The sequence below is a fragment of the Canis lupus genome, chromosome 20 (genome assembly GCF_003254725.2).
Source record: "Canis lupus dingo isolate Sandy chromosome 20, ASM325472v2, whole genome shotgun sequence".
NCBI lineage: Eukaryota > Metazoa > Chordata > Mammalia > Carnivora > Canidae > Canis > Canis lupus.
The window spans coordinates 30,955,282-30,967,851 of NC_064262.1; the positions used below are offsets into that span (position 1 = coordinate 30,955,282).

The 12,570-nt window shown below is 38.0% G+C and overlaps 1 protein-coding gene across 21 annotated transcripts in view; it reads left to right on the forward strand.

Moving 5' to 3' along the window:
* FHIT (fragile histidine triad diadenosine triphosphatase) overlaps positions 1-12,570 on the forward strand; it is a 1,380,560-nt gene that overhangs the window by 1,001,484 nt on the left and 366,506 nt on the right. The gene's annotated exons all lie outside the window — the stretch shown is intronic.

The window sequence follows — 12,570 nt, forward strand, 5'->3', positions numbered from 1 at the left end:
TACCAGCTTCAGAAGTGCAGTTTCTGTAGGTTGGCCTGTGGCATGTGTCCAATAAATGGTACTTTCTTTTTTGTCATTTTTGTTATCATAGTGGTCCTCTTTATCTCTCCATGAGGGCAAGAGATGATGACCTTTTTTGTTTATTACCTTATTCCTAAGCTCCTAACACATTGCCTGTATTTGACTCTCAACCAGAATAGTCGGCACAGTCAAATGAGGATGAGCATCAAAAGGATTCTTTAGAAAGGGGCTGTTTCTACTTAGAAAAGTGTGGATGGGTGTATGGAGGAATCACAGGGTGATGCAAGAGGCTGGAAGGAGCAACACTGAGACTGGCAAGACCCAAGCCCAAAGAGATGAAAGGAAGGAATGATCCTGCACCATAGTATGTGAGGAAATTGGGGAGAGTAACCTGCCTTGGGAAGAACTGTGGATCTCTGAATGGGGACTTAACCTTCCTTTTTTCTCTCCATCAATCTCCTGCTGGAATCCTCACTGACCAGATTGCCTGGAAAGCAAGAAGACAAGAAGCCTGTCAGTGTAGTCCATGCAAGTCAGCCTTTGGGTCACAGATAGGACAAGAAGTAGGAGAATGGAGGGGTACCTGGGTGGCTCACTCTGTTCAGCATCTAACCCTAATTTCACACTCTGAGATTTCGGCTCAGGTCATGATCTCAGGGTCACAGGTACTTTATGTGAGTATTTTTTATTTAACTTGGACAATCTCCTTCTAAGGTAGGATTTATTATACCGAGTTTATAGAGAAGGAGCCCTGACTTTCAAAAGGTTAACAGACATGGCCAGAGTCAGAGCTGGGCAGAGAGCTGAGTGGGAACTCTAAACCCTGACTACTGGGCTCCTCATCTCTATCAGGCCAATCTGGTTCCATGGCCTTTTGAGGTCAGTGTTTTGGATGGGCTACTAGATATCTATATACAATGAATTATTGATCTGACTCAGAATGTTTTTTTCTTTTTTCACCTAATGGTTGAATGGATTCAGTACATAATATTGTAGATTCTTCTGGTATATCTATCCCATTATTTCCATAGGACATACCCATGCAAATCATTGGGGCACTTACTAAAATGCAGAATTTTCAGGGCCCCCTGAATTCTCAGGTCAAATCTGTTGGGTTGGTCCCTAGATTCTTAGGTCTAATCTATTGACAAAGGACTCGGGCTGATTATGTAGCCAGTGTGGCAGTGGATACTTTTTTCATGAATCACTGATGTCAGTTGAGGCCCTCATTTTACAAATGAGGGAAATGAAGCCCAGGGAAGTAGTGGTGACTGATTCAGTGGCACAAGGCTACTTGGTGTTAAATGTGGGGATTCCTGTTGTCGATAAATAAATCCACGCCAAGTAAGAGTAATACTCAGTAGAGAGTATAAACTAAGGATGGGTACATCAGGCTTATTTGGCTGAAGTTCTCTTTTGTAGGTGTCCATCTGAGAGCTAAATGTGAATTAAATGACACTTTGATCAGACAAGAGGCAACATAACAACAGACACTGATTTAATGCATGCAGCAAGGTGGAGTATTGCTCCTCACACCTAGATCATTTTCAAAGGCACGATAATGGAGGTGCCCAGCAGTGTCTTATTTCAGATGAGTGTAGGTTGGATTATAGGAATAGGCACCCAAAGATGTGGAAATGAACAATCATCAGTTAAAACAGAAGATTCAAGCTTTGTTTTTAAGGTAGACATTTTATTAATAAACTTGATTTTGGAACAGATACTGACTGCTTGTGAAGTAAGCCTTCACCCACAGGATTAACACAGGGACTGCTAAAGACCTCTAGTCTTCAAACTAGTCTTGTGTCTCCAGGAGATAGATAAATTGTTCAAATGTTTTTATGTATTTCTCTTGATAGAACTGAGAACTCAGACAAATTTGTGTGGTGATAGGAGTATACTCATGTCACAAAAATTTCTAAGTGTATCTCATTTCAGGTCAGATCCCTTCCAAAGTGCAAGGATAAAGTATAAATTGTTTTAACAGTACTTGCAATGATTGGCTTAATCCACTGAGTTTAAGGTGGGAATTTACATGATTACAGAGATGAAGTTGACAAAGAAGGATTTCTCCTTGAACAGTTAGAATCAGAACAGTTTCTCTACTGATCATTTGAATATTTCAACAGACTGTATCTGTATGGATATTAAAAATACATTAATTCTTTACTTTTTCAACATAGGCAATAATACTTTCTATAATATGTTCAATGAGTCTGGATATATGGCACATTTGTTTTGTTTTGTTTTTTTTGTTTTTTCAGAAAATGGGTTTTGCACATCCTCTCCCCAAGCCTGTGTTTACTGAGTTTATTCAGTCTTTTATGGAGAGATAATTCCAAGCCTGCTATTAAGACAATGGCTTTGACTTTAGAATGAGTTTATATCTTTAAGGATAGTTTTCAGCAAATGAGCCAACCATATGTTAAATCAAATTTAACATCCATTATGAAACACTGAATCATACTTTATATCTCAGTAATGATAACAAATGATCGCTTATCTCATGTTCTTCTCATTTGTACTACTCCTCATCCATCTTGCTAATATTGCAAAGATTTATTAAATGAACAAGTGTCCAACTATAACTGTTAATATTAATAGTGTCTTTTTATATTTTCCCATGCTGCCTTTCTTTTCTATGCTTGCTTAAGCCCTCTTTAATGTAGGCTTTAAAAGTAATAGTTTTTCTTATTCTGAAATGATAATTAACAGAAAACTAGCAAGGTAGCAGTAAAATTATTTCAATGAAACTGCAATTATACCAGCCCATTACAAGGCAGAGGATTTGCTATGTACAAAGTGAAGATCTTTTTTCACTATAGTAAAATAGTCGATTTTAAAACTCTGGAAACATTTCAGATCCCTTATGACTTAAAATTGCTACTTGTGCAGTGAAAGTTTAAATCCGTTGAGTAAATTTGTAATTTAATCTTTAAAGTTTAACTAACATTTATTCTTCCTTCCTAACTGCTTTCTGTTGGTGTAAATTATAAGAAGTCGTCTCTCTCTTTTTGTAAGATTTCACTGTGGATTTTTAATAGCTTCCAAATCAGTAACTTCTCTGAAGCCCTATTTCTGGGAAAGGTCCCACCCTATCATCTCTTGTCTCAGGCTGTTAAATATGGGTCCCCACCTTCCTTTGTGTCCTAAATTGAATCTTTTCAGACAAGGCCACTTTTGACTGTAAAACAGCCTCTTAGATATTTAAACCTGTCCTATGATCTTGTTAGCAGTATCTTTTAACCTAAATCCTCGATTTTTATCTCAACTGTCTGGTTAAGTCTGGAGACATTTGTGTTTTTCTTGAATCCATTCTGCATTCCTGATGAAACAATTATTGCTCAATCTTTGTGGTCTCTGCCTATTTCATGAACTCAGATGTTCCTTGAGAGCAGGGATTCAACACAAACTTGCTCGACATTTCCTCAAATTCCTATTTTGAGTCAGATGGCCTGTATCATCGACTCATATCTTACAAGGTGGTTGTGAGCAAAATTTATATGTAAATGGTCAACATCACACTAATATAATATATTATAATACTAAGATAATATCTTTATGATGCTTATAAATCATCATCATCATTTACTGAGTTGCTTTTACAGGTTGAGTGCTTTATGTATAACACCTCTAATCCAGGTACCCACCCTGAGAGGAGCAAATGATTCCTGCTTGGAATGAATGCTACCTTGTAGAGTAGTTAGCAACACAATTCAGTTGACAGTTATGTGCTGCTATGTAACATCTCTTTTATTATCTCTGGTCGTTAAACTGTGCTTTTTAATTTTTTTTTATTTTTTTAAATTTATTTTTTAGCTGCAGGCTTTTAAATTATTTATTTTTGCTTTATTTATTTATTAATTTATTATTATTTATTATTTATTTATTTATTTTTGTGCATGTCTGTCATTCCTTCTCTCAGAACCTAAGGTCTTTTAGGCATTCTGTCTTGTGTTTCTCATAATACCCAGGAGAGCAGCTTACACTTAGCAGGCATGATAAATGTTCTTGGCTTGAGTAAATAGTAAAATATAACCAAGTCTTTAAAAAATGATTATGTCTGCTTTGACTGTAGATACCAAAATTGACTAGACTTTTAAGAAATAGACTTTTAAGAAGTGGAAAGAAAGCTTGGGCTTTGGGGGAAAAGCCTAACTTAAGGGGACATTTTTTCGTGACACCCTTCCTAGAATTGGAACTGTAGACTTTCAAAAGCAGAGACTTGGGAGGAGATGTAACTCACAGGGCCACATGTTGTATTTTATTTTGGGGCTGGGACTCAGAAATAGTGCTGTGGCCTCAGACAGGAGAGACGAGGTGCAGGGGTAATGTGTTCTTTTCTCAGGATGGGAATTACCCGGGTAAAATGAAGTCATGAAATGAACTCTCTTATGCACACTATTTAATGAATCCCTTGGCAGAGTGGGGATGGATTAACATGGAGGATGACATGGCAGGCTATCAAGTTAGACTGTTCTTGTTTTCTTTCCTATGTGACCTTGGTCTCAATTTCCTAGACTGTAAAGTGGAGATGAAATTTATCCTTAGAGATGTTGTGGGCATATAACAAAAATGCATTTTAGGTACTTAGAAATGTGCCAGGTAGAGATCAAGGACTCATACTGCTATTTTTGTAATTACAAAACTATATTTGCATGTATATATATAATAGTGAGTATGTGTACTTCACATTTGCATATTTTACTCAGTAGCATAGTACAGAACATATAATTACTTCTCCTAATGTTGAACATAAGGCCCTTGCCTTCTTACAAATGTGGTTGCTGAGGCTAGTGAACCATTATAGGGATAGTTTGAATTGCTCACTCTTCTTGTGTGTGTGTGTGTATGTGATTTCTTACTACTTTCAGATACATAGAGAAATTATTACCTACTATTTTGATTTGCCTAGGCTTTTTTTTTTTTTTTTTTAAAGATTTTATTCATTCATTCATGAGAGACACAGGCAGAGGGAGAAGCAGGCTCCGTGCAGGGAGCCTGATGTGGGACTTGATCCCGAGACTCCAGGATCATGCCCTGGGCCAAAGGCAGGTGCTAAACTGCTGAGGCACCCAGGGATCCCCGCTGAGCTCACACTTTTAAGAGAGTCATTGCAATGAAGACATGACCAATGGTTAAAAAAATTAATGCAAGCCACAAAACATTTCAGGATTCTTTAATATCCTTTGAGGATTTCTTGAGGTGAGCTAGAGAGGAAACCCCAAGGGATCTTCTAGGATTTTTGGTAGAAAGCCTTTGAATATTGCTATGTCAAAGAGAAGGCAACTTTGTTTAAAATGTATCATTACTCAAAATTTAAATTTATTTTTTTAATATTTTATTTATTTATTCATGAGAGACACACACACACAGAGGCAGACAGAGACACAGGCAGAGGGAGACGCAGGCTCCACCCAAGGAGCCCGACATGGGACTCCATCCCAGGTCTCCAGGATCATGTCCTGGACTGAAGCCAGCGCTAAACCGCTGAGCCTCCCGGGCTGCCCCCATCATTTAAATTTAAAGGCAGAATTTGGGAGCTGCTATGTGAAGCCTGATATATTATAAAGCTTATATATCTCTATGTAAACAAATGGTAAAAATCACCTAGTTGAGATATAATTACAAGAATTGATAGTCTCAGACATCTGAACAACAGATAGTAATTGCCACCTTCTTTCTAGATCCTGCAGACAAGGGAATGAGCACTTGCCCTGAAATTAGATAGTTACCAAAACTTGGCATAATGCTAAAGCTGATACCAGCTATTTGGAAATAGGCTGTTCAAACACTTCCTTTAAAAAATGCCATTTAGAATGTCTCCCATTTGATCCACAGTTGGACTTACATTCTCAACCCTACAGTAAATTTTTATAATCCAGTTCTCACTGCTGTCATACTCTTAATCAAATAGGAAATTGCATCCCTGGGTTTAGCCAAGAACGAGGAGGAAGATTGTGCATCATCAGCATACTATTATCTAAAATTATACCATCCCTGGTGGAACCTAATAAAGATCTGCAGGTGCCCAGCATGGAACTAAGAATTTTAGTTCAAGCTTTATTTATAGTATCCTTAACCTGTGGCCACCTGACTTCAGGATCAGTTCTGACTTGGTTAAAGATTTTGTGCTTACTAAATACATACAACATGCAGTGTATTGTGCTGACCCTGGGGAGGAAACTAAAATGATTAAGACCCAGTTTCTGTTATCAGGAAGCTTATCATCTGTTTGGATAGACAGATAGGCACACATGTGGCAGGGCTTTGGACTGTTACATGCTAGTGGTCCTACCCACTACTAGAATGCTAAAATGGGAGAAATTAATTTTGATGGGAGGACTAGAAACGTTTGGATGATGTGACTTTTTAAGCTTTTATTTAAATTCAATTTAGTTAGCATACAGTGTATTATTAGTTTCAGGGGTAGAATTTAGTGATTTATCAGTTGCATGTAACCCCCAGTGCTTATTACATCAAGTGCCCTCTTTATGCCCATCACCCAGTTATCCCTTCCGCCCACCTAACTCCCCTCCAGAAACCCTCAATTTGTTTCCTGTAGTGAAGAGTCTCTTATGCTTTGCCTCCCTCTCTGTTTTTATCTTATTTTATTTTTTCTTCCCTCTCTTATGTTCAGCTGTTTCATTTCTTAAATGGTATTTGCCTTTCTCTGACTTATTTCACTTAGTTTAATTCCCTCTAGTTCCATCCATGTCACTGCAAATGGCAAGATTTCATTCTTTTTGGTGGCTGAGTAATATTCCATTGTATATATACGCCACACTTCTTTATCCACTCATCTGTTGATGGACATCTGGGCTCTTTCCATAGTTCGGCTTCTATGGGCATCACTGCTATAAACATTGGGATGCAGTGCCCCTCGAATCACTATATTTGTACCTTTGAATAAACACCTAGAAGTATAATTGCTGGGTCATAGGGTAGTTCTATTTTTAACTTTTCACGAAACTCCATTTTATTTTCCAAAGCGGTTGCATCAGTTTGCATTCCCAGCAGCAGTATAAGAAGGTCCCCCTTTCTCTGGATCTTTGCTGACATCTGTTGTTTCCTGACTTGTTAATTGTAGCCTTTCTGACCTGTGTGAAGTGGTATCTCATTCTGGTTTTTTATTTATATTTCCCTGATGCCGAGTGATGTTGAGCTTTTTTTGTTTTTTTCATGAGTCTGTTAGTCATTTGTGACTGTTGAGCTAGATCTCGTTAAGTTTCAACTGATAGAAATGTGGCAGAAAGGCTGTAAGTTCTAAAAATAGTGACTGGGCTGATCAGCATCAGGAGGAGGCAGCAGACAACTAAGAGACTGGAAGGGAAGGACAAGAACAGATTTCAGAGGATCCTAGATACCATTTGGAGGGTTTGGTACTTGACTCAAATGCTGGGGAACAGTGGGATTTTGAAAAGAAAGTAACAAGATCAAATATGTGTTTAACCAGGGTCAATGTGGCCACTCTGTGGCATCTTGGATTAGGTTGCAGTAGTGGGAACAGTTGAAGCAGTAATGTTAGAAAGGTGGGAAAGGTCTGAAAATGTGGAAATAATGTCATCAGTACTCAGTGAGCGGTTGCGTGTGGTAGCAGATGTGTATGATCCAGGAGTTTATTTCCAGTTTCTACCCTAGGTGAGTCTTGATTTCCTTTTTTTTTTTTTAATTTATTTTTTATTGGTGTTCAATTTACTAACATACAGAATAACCCCCAGTGCCCGTCACCCATTCACTCCCACCCCCCGCCCTCCTCCCCGTCCACCACCCCTAGTTCGTTTCCCAGAGTTAGCAGTCTTTACGTTCTGTCTCCCTTTCTGATATTTCCCACACATTTCTTCCCCCTTCCCTTATATTCCCTTTCACTATTATTTATATTCCCCAAATGAATGAGAACATATAATGTTTGTCCTTCTCTGACTGACTTACTTCACTCAGCATAATACCCTCCAGTTCCATCCACGTTGAAGCAAATGGTGGGTATTTGTCATTTCTAATAGCTGAGTAATATTCCATTGTATACATAAACCACATCTTCTTTATCCATTCATCTTTCGTTGGACACCGAGGCTCCTTCCACAGTTTGGCTATCGTGGCCATTGCTGCTATAAACATCGGGGTGCAGGTGTCCCGGCGTTTCATTGCATTTGTATCTTTGGGGTAAATCCCCAACAGTGCAATTGCTGGGTCGTAGGGCAGGTATATTTTTAACTATTTGAAGAACCTCCACACAGTTTTCCAGAGTGGCTGCACCAGTTCACATTCCCACCAACAGTGTATGAGGGTTCCCTTTTCTCCACATCCTCTCCAACATTTGTGGTTTCCTGCCTTGTTAATTTTCCCCATTCTCACTGGTGTGAGGTGGTATCTCATTGTGGTTTTGATTTGTATTTCCCTGATGGCAAGTGATGCAGAGCATTTTCTCATGTGCATGTTGGCCATGTCTATGTCTTCCTCTGTGAGATTTCTGTTCATGTCTTTTGCCCATTTCATGATTGGATTGTTTGTTTCTTTGGTGTTGAGTTTAAGAAGTTCTTTATAGATCTTGGAAACTAGCCCTTTATCTGATATGTCATTTGCAAATATCTTCTCCCATTCTGTAGGTTGTCTTTGAGTTTTGTTGACTGTATCCTTTGCTGTGCAAAAGCTTCTTATCTTGATGAAGTCCCAATAGTTCATTTTTGCTTTTGTTTCTTTTGCCTTCGTGGATGTATCTTGCAAGAAGTTACTATGGCCGAGTTCAAAAAGGGTGTTGCCTGTGATTCATCATATCAGCAAGAGAAAAACCAAGAACCATATGATCCTCTCATTGGATGCAGAGAAAGCATTTGACAAAATACAGCATCCATTCCTGATCAAAACTCTTCAGAGTGTAGGGATAGAGGGAACATTCCTCGACATCTTAAAAGCCATCTATGAAAAGCCCACAGCAAATATCATTCTCAATGGGGAAGCACTGGGAGCCTTTCCCCTAAGATCAGGAACAAGACAGGGATGTCCACTCTCACCACTGCTGTTCAACATAGTACTGGAAGTCCTAGCCTCAGCAATCAGACAACAAAAAGACATTAAAGGCATTCAAATTGGCAAAGAAGGAGTCAAACTCTCCCTCTTCGCCGATGACATGATACTCTACATAGAAAACCCAAAAGTCTCCACCCCAAGATTGCTAGAACTCATACAGCAATTCGGTAGCGTGGCAGGATACAAAATCAATGCCCAGAAGTCAGTGGCATTTCTATACACTAACAATGAGACTGAAGAAAGAGAAATTAAGGAGTCAATCCCATTTACAATTGCACCCAAAAGCATAAGATACCTAGGAATAAACCTAACCAAAGATGTAAAGGATCTATACCCTCAAAACTACAGAACACTTCTGAAAGAAATTGAGGAAGACACAAAGAGATGGAAAAATATTCCATGCTCATGGATTGGCAGAATTAATACTGTGAAAATGTCAATGCTACCCAGGGCAATATACACGTTTAATGCAATCCCTATCAAAATACCATGGACTTTCTTCAGAGAGTTAGAACAAATTATTTTAAGATTTGTGTGGAATCAGAAAAGACCCCGAATAGCCAGGGGAATTTTAAAAAAGAAAACCATATCTGGGGGCATCACAATGCCAGATTTCAGGTTGTACTACAAAGCTGTGGTCATCAAGACAGTGTGGTACTGGCACAAAAACAGACACATAGATCAGTGGAACAGAATAGAGAATCCAGAAGTGGACCCTGAACTTTATGGGCAACTAATATTCGATAAAGGAGGAAAGACTATCCATTGGAAGAAAGACAGTCTCTTCAATAAATGGTGCTGGGAAAATTGGACATCCACATGCAGAAGAATGAAACTAGACCACTCTCTTTCACCATACACAAAGATAAACTCAAAATGGATGAAAGATCTAAATGTGAGACAAGATTCCATCAAAATCCTAGAGGAGTCTTGATTTCCTTAACTGAGAACTGACAGTAAGCCACACACACACAGAACTAATTAATAGAAAGCCTTGTTTCAGAGAAATGTTACGTGTTACACATACATGTGTGTGTTACACACACACCCCATATGTCCTTGATTCTGTGATACTGTTGGTTGTAAGAACACCATTGTTTTTATATTTTAGATAAAAGAAATGCCACCATTTCTAAGCACTTAATCATGAGATGCATCTCTATTTACTTATGTTAAAAATGAATGAATAGGCATCTTAAAATTTAAGAAATATGGCAATATTCATGTTTACTAACTTATAGCTTATTGGACAATTATAAACACTTTCTAATATGAGAATTCAATTTTTACTTCTTTTTGTATGTTAATTCAGTATGACCTTGGAAAAGTCTCTTCACCTCTGAGGGAGACCAATGATTCTAAAGTGCCTTGAAAAAACACCCTATAGGCAATCCTTGATATTATCATACCTCTATTAATGTCATTCATCCTTGAGCATATCCAATCATTCAGATAAAATGAATGATCATCAGAATGCTACCTATATTTCATTTTTTAATTAAATTAAAAACTCAAAATAAATTATCAAACCTAGCTGGGCTTTCGCTGTGCCATTTGTTCAAAGATATAATGGAATATCCTGTGTCTCACTTTTACCTCTTAAATCAGATTTTAGGGGAATGGAGCCCAGAATTCCATCTTTTTTAACGAGCTCCACAGATGATTCTGATGTACAAGGAGAGTTGATATCCAAGTTGTGCAGCAGGCAACCATCCTAGTACGCCAGGGTTATCAGGGTGCTAGTTTTCCTTCTGTTTAAGCAGCCCATATGTTATGCTGGATAGGGGGCTTTTTTCTGCACAGCAGTTGTCTGAACTGTCTTGCACCTTCTCAACCTTCATCATCTACCTTTGCAGCCAGCTTTTTAATGGTATCTGCTTGTGTGAATTCTCTCCACATATTTTTTTCTGGACACTCAGCATTGGCAAATTGTTGGTTCTTCATCATTTGCTTTGTTACAAGTCTGATAAAAAAAAAAAATAAAAGGAGGGGCACAACTGAGACATAATTCAGAATTTTCCCAATTAACCGTAGCATGCTCTTGAATTCTTAGGGACATAAAAAATTTAATTATCTAGGCGATAAACAGTGTCTTTTTTTTTTTTTTTTTCAAATAGGAAGTAATGGACTTTGGATCAGTCTGGATTTAATGTTGACATTATGGGACAGGAATGATAATCATTGAAGCTGCAATTAAAAAAAATAAAACCTCCTTTCTCATACAGAATTATATTCTAAATTTCAAATAGAAAAATGCAATTTGAAGTTGAATTTCTGTACTCTGTGCAAGTTTACCCCATTCCCTAACCTCTTCTGTTTACCTAACTTCTTACTCACTAAATACAGACATTTTAAATGTCTTTGGCTCCTAGGGCTCCCAAGCCTGTAAGGAAATAATCTTTCCCTTCTGGACCTCAAAACCAGCTGAAAATCTTATCATCCATTTAGTCCAATGCATATTAAAATTGAGCAATTAATTATCTGTAGTTCTAATCCAGTAAGCCTGTGCAATTAACATCTGGGATTCAGTTCATCTTTCTGCTGACTTTCTAATTTAAGGATTGGGACATGGTGGATCTCTCTAGAAGACATATTTAACAGAGATTATTTCTTGTATTTAAATCTTCATTTTTTTTTTAACCCATGGTGCATTTTGTGCAATATTTTCACAACACTTTTCAATTGCAACTTATTTCCTGGAGAGTGATTACTAGCAGTTAGTCAGTGTTTAAAAAATAGATGCTAAGTGTAGTTGTATCCCTTCATTATTTCTTATTTCTGAAAAATAGCCAGCATATCAAAATTGCCTGTAACAGCAAAAGATTTTCAAATAGATGAACAGTCATTTGCCACATGGTATGATTTTGGTTGCTCTGATCTATTTTCTCAGCTAAACTTCCCTAACATACTTGCCTGGTACTTGAAGTTACTTTAAGATTGGGGATACCTTTTATTTCACCCCTAGAACATAGGTAGACTAAGTGTAAAATTATAAATACTGAGGAAGAGTGAATCCTTGGACCCTAATTAAGAGGACTCTCTTCTGGAGTAATGGCAGTCCACAGGGGGTTCCAAAAAGCTCTAGGATTATCTATCTCTTAGGTATATAGTGAATGAGGATGAGAAAGAAGGGAGCTGTGTAAATGGTGGAGAAGCAAGAAGAGGGAGGCACTGAAGATGGACTTTATGATTTTTATTGGAGGCTGGGGCTCCTCCAGTCTTAAGTGGTGAAGCCAACTGTTGAGAGAACCTTCTCCCACTGTTCCACCAGATGGGCCTCTAGTCTTTTTCATATAAAGCATATATGCCACCTTTTCTGAGAAGCTTTCCTGGCTTTCACCTACAATATCAGTTCCCCTGCCGTTGTGTTTCAGATTTTACTTCACTTACATTACAAACCTCACACTGACATAGGCCTCTTTTCCCAGAGTAGTCCATTTATCAGGAGCTATTTTTGTTATCTATTGCTACTTTTATTTTTTCTGTGATAGTCCCTTAGCACAATACAATGGTCAACAATAA